The following is a 9,375-nucleotide window of genomic DNA, read 5'->3' as shown; positions in this document are numbered from 1 at the left end:
TGGTGGTAGTAGTAGTAGTAGTAGTAGTAGTAGAAGTGGTGTTGTTGGTGGTGATGGTGGTAGTAGTAGTAGTAGTGGTGGTGGTGGTGGTAGTAGTAGTACAACCCCTGGCAAAAAGTATGGAATCACCCCTCTCAGAATATGTTCATTCAAATGTTTAATTGTGTAGAAAAAAAAACAAGCACTTATATGCCACAAAACAATTTTCACTGAACAATCCAAACTTCTGGCTGTATAAAACACTTTTAAAAAAAAACAAAAAAAATAACTATAGTCAATTACAACTGTTTTTACAGATCACACAGAGGAAAAAAATATGGAATCACACAAATCTGAGGAAAATTATATGGAATCACCAAATAAAAACACTACTAGTACTTTGTTGCACCACCTCTGGCTTTTATAACAGCTTGAATTCTCTGAGGCATGGATTTAACTAATGACAAACAGTATACTTCATCAATCTGTCTCCAGCTTTGTCTTATTGCAGTTGCCAGATCAGCTTTGCAGGTTGGAGCCTTGTCGTGGACCATTTTCTTTAATTTCCACCACAGATTTTCAATTAGATTGAGGTATGGACTATTTGCAGGCCATGCCATTGACATTATATGTCTTTCCTGTAGGAATGTTTTCACAGATTTTGCCCTATGGCACGATGCATTATCATCCTGAAAAATGATGCTACCATCACCAAACATCCTTTCAATTGATGGAATAAGAAAAGTGTCCAAAATCTCAACATAAACTTGTGCATTTATAGAAGATGTAATGACTGTCATCTCTCCCATACCTTTACCTGACATACAACCCCATATCATTAATGATTGTGGAAATTTGCATGTTTTCTTCAGGCAGTTGTCTTTATAAATTTCATTGGAACGGCACCAAACAAAAGTTCCAACATCATCACCCTGCCCAATGCAGATTTGTGATTCATCACTGAATATAACTCTCATCCAGTCATCCAGTCCAAGATTGTCTTTCTTTAGCCCACTGAAACCTTGTTTTTTTCTGTTTAGATGTTAATGATGGTTTTCGTTTGGCTTTTCTGTATGTAAATCCCATTTCTTTTAGGCGATTTCTTACAGTCCGGTCACAGACATTCACTCCACTTTCTGCCCATTTGTTCCTCATTTGTTTTGTTGTGCATTTTCTGTTTTCAAGGCATATTGCTTTAAGTTTTCTGTCTTGGCGCTTTGATGTCTTTCTTGGTCTACCAGTACGCTTCCCTTTTACAACCTTTCCATTTGATTTGTACTTGGTCTAGATTTTAGACACAGCTGACTGGGAACAACCAACATCTTTTGCAACATTCCGTGAAGATTTACCTTCTTCGAGAAGTTTGATAATCCTCTCCTTTGTTTCAACTGACATCTCTCGTGTTGGAGCCATGAGTTATGTCAATCATCTTGGTTCAACACATCACTAATGTGTGCAAGCACTCTTTTTTAACTGCAGACTAATTAGCAGTTGTAATCAGATACAGGTGTTTGTTTTAGAAATGCAAAGTGCATGGTGATTCCATATAATTTTCCTCAGATTTGTGTGATTCCATATTTTTTTCCTCTGTGTGATCTGTAAAAACAGTTGTAATTGACTATAGTTATTTATTTTTTATTTTATTTTTAAAGTGTTTTATACAGCCAGAAGTTTGGATTGTTCAGTGAAAATTGTTTTGTGGCATATAAGTGCTTGTTTTTTTTTCTACACAATTAAACATTTGAATGAACATCTTCTGAGAGGGGTGATTCCATACTTTTTGCCAGGGGTTGTAGTAATAGTAGTAGTAGTAGTAGTAGTAGTAGAAGTGGTGTTGTTGGTGGTGGTGATAGTAGTAGCAGTAGTATTGAGATATCAAGCTAATGGGAGACCTGGGTTCAAGTCTAGCTCAGGGGCCGTATTCACAAAGCATTTTATCTTACCACTAGGAGTACTCCTAAATCGCACTAAAAGATTTTAGCTAGGAGTTTTCTCTTAAAAGTTATTCACAAAGCCTTTCAGACCTACTCTTAGTAAAGAAAAATGACAACTCCTAAACTAAGAGTGAGTCTTCGTTGCTATGGATGACGTCATTACTCATGCACGAGCTTGACTGAAGTGACCACCTTGATTGGCTGACGATTGTAACGCGGGAATGATTCCAAACACCTCCCCTACGATGATGAGTGACAGGTGACAGGTCTGAGAATGCGTGCACTACACAAGTAGTGCGAAGGACGGAAGATGATGAATAACTGAATAAATAGCCTAAATGAATAAAGAGTAAGGCAAAACAAATAGCCTAGTAGCCTAATGAAACATATGGATTGATGCAATATCTTTGCAACATTATTGAATTAATCTGTCACTATATGCCTCTGCCTACGTTTGCAAAGAGAAGAACATTTTAATTTGATTCACAATAAAACGTTACAATTAGTTTACATGCAATGAGTAGCCCAGTTTTGGTTGTTGTTGGTGGCGTTATTGCATCCCTAGTTATGCCAACAATGCAAAATTGTTCCCTCGCGATTGGAAGCTCCTGTAGCCGCCGCATACGCATTTCAAAACATTGCAACGTGAAATGCCACAAAAAGCGGTTTGTTAATAGGTCTTAGTGAGTTAGGAGTCCTCTCGACTTCTTTTAAGCTGTCCCAGGCTTAGGTGCTACTTTTAGGGCTAAAATGCTTCGTGAATTACTCTTAGTGAAAAAAATTAGGAGTCCTAAAGTTAGGAGTGACACGCCCATTATTTTTAGGAGTTGCTCCTAAATTCGCCAGTTAGGAGCTACTTTTAGCCTTAAAATTCTTTGTGAAAACGGTCCCAGATCAAGTTCCCATTCCACTTTTTCTTCCAATTACTTATTTATAATTAGTTCATTAATTAAATAAGAAAATGAGAAAAAAAAAATCTTACATTAAAACTTTATTAAAAACACACAATATTTTAATATTAACATTAAAAATTAATTTAAATATATATTTCTTTAGACAACTTTTGAACTTTTAATCCTTGGAGTTTATGTGATTTGAATTGGTAGAATGCTCCATAAATTGGAAGCGTAATGCCTAAAGAAAGCTCCACCCAACCTCATTCTGCACATAAATGTTTGTATAAGAGATTCGATGTCACTTGCCATTCGACCATCATACTTGAATAAACATTCAAGTCTATTTTAATTTTGCTATTACACAATTAGCCGTCTCAATCCTCTTTTGGGATTATACTCTGAGATTGGCAGGTAGAAAGTTTTGTAAGTACCCCATTACCCTTTCCAGCTTGCCATGGCCACAAAAAACTTTAATTCGCCTGTTACAAAACACACAGAAAGATGAATTCAGACGGCTAATTCTCGCTAATCACACAAATCCTCCTCTGAAACCTTTGAACCGTTTCTTAAAGAAACTCACACACTCCTTTAATAAACTCAGTTGAAATGGAAACAAATACAGAAATAAACTGTGTGACAAACCCATAATTTTTATCAACTGGATATCATGTGTGTGTGCATGTGGTTAATCCGACAAGCACTGCAGAGACCTTAGATGAAACGCTCAGTTTGTATCCGTACACACACTTCATTGCTGTGTGAGCAGACTGCAGTGGCTGGGATTAGAAACCGGCCAATCAGAAAGACAGCTGGGAGATTTAATGAGCCTGATTTCTGCCTGATCAGTTGGACTTAATGCAGGGCACACCTCTGAGACAGAAGAAGAAAAGAGGGAAAGAGTCGAAGTCAGCATCCTAAAAGAAAAAAAAAAAGATTTTGATGATAGCATGTTGCTAAGCTAACATAACAACTATTATGCAAAATACTAAGTTTTTTGTTTAATTGTTTTTTACTTGATACTCTTCTGTATTTAAAGGAATACTCCACCGTCTTTTCATATTAAACTATGTTATTCCCTTAACTAAGACGAGTTGATACATACCTCTCTCGTCTCAGTGCGTGCACTCAATCGCTCTGGCGCGCGGCGAAACTTTGTTCACTCAGTTCATTCAATATGGGCCAAGCAGAGAAGCTACCAAACACCTCCACGGTTTCCCTATTTAAACACAGTTACTCGCGTAGTGTAACTCAACCTAGGACGGTGACACAAAACAAAACGTTGCGCTTTTCTAAGCGTGTAAAATGGATAACTATATTGTATGGCGGAATACCATAGCAAGTGCTTATGAGCACTTCGACTTGGCGGAGTAATATCTTCACTCGTGAAAAATCCTCTCACCGGCCCCCGCTCCCTCTGGTGAAGATATTACTCCGCCAAGACGAAGTGCTTACACTTTTGTACCAGGCTGTAAACATATTTTGTTCTGCTGTAAAGTTGGGCTTGTTATAATAAGGGGTATATGGGATTGACTCTCTATTGGAGCCTGTCTCTAGTGGCCAGTCGATGAATTGCAGTTTAAGTCACTTCCGTGTTCGTTTCAAGAGAGAGACAGGAAGGTTGCCACTTAGTTTGAACACATTCAACCACGTTAACATTTACACTTCGAAAGCAACCCAGTCGAATGTGTTTTCGACTACCTCTGGAAGTGGTTGAAAGTGGACAAGCTCAAAACGTTTTAGACCCCGTTTACACCTGTATTTAGCACCGTCTACTTGTGATCCGATCGCCAGAACGCATCTTAATACCAGGATTTAAACAGGGCCTGGGACTTGGGATTGCCTTCCCAACAAAGAATAGATGCTATGCTTTCTTATGCAAAACATGCATTTGCAGAATAATGGCGAAACTTAAGTTTTAACTGTTGAAATGGACTTTTTCCTCTTACAGCTTAGTCAGGTTAGACGTCATATTGAGTTTAATGAGGCTGTGAGGGATAGATGTACAGTCTTTACAATGGCACACACTGTATAAAAGTCCTAGATCATGTATTTTTCTCAACTCACAACTTTTTTAATTGTTTAATGGAGGTTTTGTCTACTGAAAGTTGAGTTTCTTTTGCGGAAAGACGTCAGCTGAGCAATCGTATTGTTAAACAACTGTATAATCCATTGAACGCAATGTATTCTATCCCTCACAGTCTCGTTTTCATTCCTGTCAAAAATGTTATTTGGTGCTTCCCTGATTAAAGGTCTATTGCTCATTAAAAACGTAGGTAAGAGTCTCATTTTCTGCAGCAGAATTTAAAGGGTTTAGCGTAGGCTATCCAGGTGCCATTAAGTGATTGTAGCTAATCCACTATACGCTATGCAGATCCCACTTGAATCACCTACGCATATGCCAAAGAGGACTTTGCATTTCAGTTAGGAAAGATCACTTATGACGTGTGAATAATCTGCCTCTCTCAAACCCACATTTTAGATTTGCATTGAAATAATGAGAAAAACAACAGTAGGCCTTTTCAATTTTCTTTTCAAAGAGAGCTTTTTACAGAACTTTCTAAAGCATGTGTTGCTATTACTATTGCTCATATATAATGAGATTGTAATGTTCACCCAAAAATGAAAATTCAGTTATCATTTACTTTATGACTTTCTTTCTTATTTGGAACACAAAATAAAATATTTTGAAGAATGTTTTAGATATTTTTTTAGTATATTCAATGAAAGTCAATGGGGTCCAAAACAAGATTGGACAAAAACTTCCATTCTATGGACAATAAACACTCAGACATATATATAAAAAAATAACATAAAGGCCCTTTCACACTGGACGCGATTTTGACGCACGAATAATTCGCGCGATGGGTTTATTTTTTGATCAGCTGTTTGTGTAATGAGCGCTTCCACACCGAACGCGAATGTGCTGAGGCGAAAAAACGACTTTTATTTTTTTCGCTTCGATGTCGATTTTTTTTTTACTTTTGCGGCGACAGAATAGGCTTCAGCCAATTCACATACTACAAGGACAACGATTTGAAAGACAATGTGTGGCGTAGCATTGCCAACCAACCGGTTATCACGACTGTGAGTGTGTTGTGTGATAGTCCTGTGCTGTGTAGGCTAGCAGGCCAAACTACATTTGGGATAGAAAGCTAACACTATTATCGTCAAAGATAGAGACAGAGACCGTGTTTACTTTGAACACGTAACAAAATGCAGTGAGACTATTTAGGGCTGCTTTTAGTAGGCTATACTATACATTCTTTGTGTGATATTTCTAGTCGAATGATTTTTAACTTACTTCGTGTTACATGTAATGTGTAGTTACATTACAAAACGCACTGTTGAAGACGCAAAAAAAAACTGCACATAAGCATACTCCCCTTCAGACTTTCTGTTCTGTAAGATTGGGTGCACCCAAAACCTTCTTTTCTGTCTTTTAAATAAAATGAAAAGCTCGTCTTCACTGGATGCTATGACTATGACTGGATGATGATGATGATGATGATGAAGTGTCCATGTTTTCTCAGCTGTCGGCGCGATTCGCGCGAAAGTTTTGGAATGTTGAAGCTCTCTGAACATCACAGACGTCGCAAATTCGCGTCGCGGCTGATGTGAATGGTTTTGATGCGAACTATTCGCACACGAACTATTCGCTTTTTCGTTTCGCTTTTTCGTTACGCATCCGGTGTGAAAGGGCCTTAAGAGATTTATTTTCTAATCGATCTGAGTTAACATTTTTAACTGGTTGATGACAAAATCCCATAGACTTATATTTAGACTTGATGTTGGCCTATTTTGACTTGAGCAACCATTCAGAATAGTCTAGCCACGCCCTAGTAACCACCAAGAAGACCCTAGCAACCATACATTAATAACCATTAAGAAGCAACCGTACAGCAAGGACATTGAAAACACTCACAACATTGTAGCATTGTGGCTAAAGCAGTTTTGCTCAGACAAAAAAACTCTTACAAATGTTTATCTATAAACAAAATGTTTTTTTTAAGTAGTTTTTATTCAATTTGATCCTTTGTGCTTCTTTTATTGATAGTGGAGAGAGAACAGGGCAAGAGCTGGAAAAATCAAGTCACGACTAAATAACAAACTAGCATGTGTGCTAACCGCTAAACCATGGCTATGACACGACAACAGACACTTTTAAAGTGCTAAAAAGTCACATTTTGGGACTCAGTGCCACAAAAAGACATCAATAGGTCATTGTGGTTATATAACTCATGTCTAATGATTTAAAATAAGTCGGATAAACAGTGAAAGCACTCGTTAGATATGTACACAACCATTTTCATGCTCCAGTTCTCTACGCTACAAGAAAGATTCTGGATAGCTAGTCATTAAAAGTCTCTCAGGAGGTTCAAAAACAGAAAACTGCAGCAATTACTGGAAGTAGCAAAAAGAAAAGCAAAATTTACCGTGCAACTTTATGAACCGGAAAACAAATATGTTTCCGAATGTCGATATTGGTGTTACACAACTGCTAGCTTACTAGCGACCTACTAGCTTACAACAATATGAAGTCAGGTCTTGTAAAAGCTACTTTAGGGAGCAATAACGAATCACCACCAATAAAAGCAGTTTTTTTAACAAGTTTAATTCTTATTCTTCCTCTGCTCCTTCCCGTTGACGCCGGTTGTTTTAACAAGCCTGAAGCCGTCAGGGCATATTAGCGTCAGAGCGAAAGCAGCACCCCGAGGATTCGACGGTACTGGGAAATCTCTCATTAAAAGTTCAGCCAGTCAGAGCAACTCCCACTGAGAGAGCTGAGACGGGGAGGGAGACTCTCAAACCACTCACTTTGTGATTTAGCTCAAATATAATATGTGAAATGCGATAGAGCACCATTATACCTGGATAATCAAAGTTATGATGCGCGTATGAATGAAAGTTGAGCTGAACTTTTATAGCCATGACCCAGGTTATTGGATCAAAAAGAGGATATCTCAGATTGAACTGATGGAGAAAATGCCCACAAAGATTATGAGTATGGAACTTTATATAGATAAATAAGCCAAGGTTGATGCACAGTTCAAGCTACAGCAACTAATGCGACGCAGAATTCTCATTGGTCATACATTAATTATGGTTATTGACTCCAGCTCAGAATTACATCCAATGCCTTTGTTTGCAACATTTGAGGTTGAAGGCTAAGCTTTTTTACTCTTTCGTTATAATATTAAAAAGCTTTTTTTGGAAGTGAATTCTAGCATTACACCACATTATTATTGAGAACTGTGAACAAGGAATTATTAGGAAAGGCAAAATCCTTCAGACATAATAAGGTCAGTTCTGGTCATACATTCTGTCCTCCCTAGTGTGAATTCAGGGATGAATCATGAATTAGAGATGCATGAGACATGAGACACTCTCTGACTGTTGGCTTATTCGCCTTTCAAATGTCATAGTTCAGTCTTGCTACTACTGTCTGGCAACTCCTCCACATTGTTTTCGTTTTTCAAATACCCATCATGCAAACGTAATCAGCAGGCCAACATTTTTCCTCAGTATACAGAAATGAATGAACCCTTTTCACAGACTGATGATGCGTTTCCACAGGTATTAACATTTCTCTTTTTCATCTTTTTTTTTTTCTTCTGACCAACGTAATCAATATCTCGTTATTTTTTTCCTCTTTTGTAGAGTCATAGAAATGCTATCATAGATTTTTTTTTACCCTTTTGTAGCAAATGTGAATGCAAAAAAGTTTATTTGTTGTAGTTTCCGTTAACCACTACAGAAGTTTACTCAACTACGACTTCTGCTTCCGAGAAGCCTGGAAATGTCAAAAGAGTCCAATGCTAAATTACTAAAGAAAGAATGAGGTGTAAATGAATAAGTGTTTCTAATCAATATAGGTTACTTTAGTGCTGTTCGTCTTACAATAAAGAGATTATAATTATTGTTCATAACATGTTGCATCCAAAGATTATGCATTTTATATAGCTAAATCAGGTGAGGTTGATCCAAACTAATATGATACAAATAAATAAATGTATCAATAAATAAACAAAATGTCAAAATGTATAAATAATCTACAAATAAATAAACGCATAAATAAATAAAGTAAAAAATAATAACTAAATAAAATTAATAATTTAATACATAAATAAATAAAATGCAAAAGCACATAAATAAATAAACTAACTAAATTAAAATGTATAAATAAATAAATAACCACATAAATAAATGTATTTTTTTTAAAAGTAAAACGCATAAATAAAAAAATGAAAAAGCACATAAATAACTAAATAAATAAACAAAATGTAAAAATAAATAAATAAATAATTAAATAACAGTTTTCCTAGTTCGGTTTTATATATCACACAATAACAATAATTTGAAGTGCTGTTTGTTCTGTTTTTCTCACAATTAAGACACTTTCAAAATATGTTGCATTCACAAAGATTAGTTTATATGAATCTGATATAGCTAAATCATCCGAGGTTGATGCGAAGCTTAAGCAAACTAATATGATATAGAAATTAATTTTCTGCGTTTATATATCATTTCAAGTTATTTTAGCGCTGTTTCTCTCACAATAAACACAT

Source organism: Scardinius erythrophthalmus, assembly GCF_964197995.2.
Source record: "Scardinius erythrophthalmus genome assembly, chromosome: 24".
NCBI classification, from domain to species: domain Eukaryota; kingdom Metazoa; phylum Chordata; class Actinopteri; order Cypriniformes; family Leuciscidae; genus Scardinius; species Scardinius erythrophthalmus.
Note: the sequence above shows the minus strand (reverse complement) of the source record.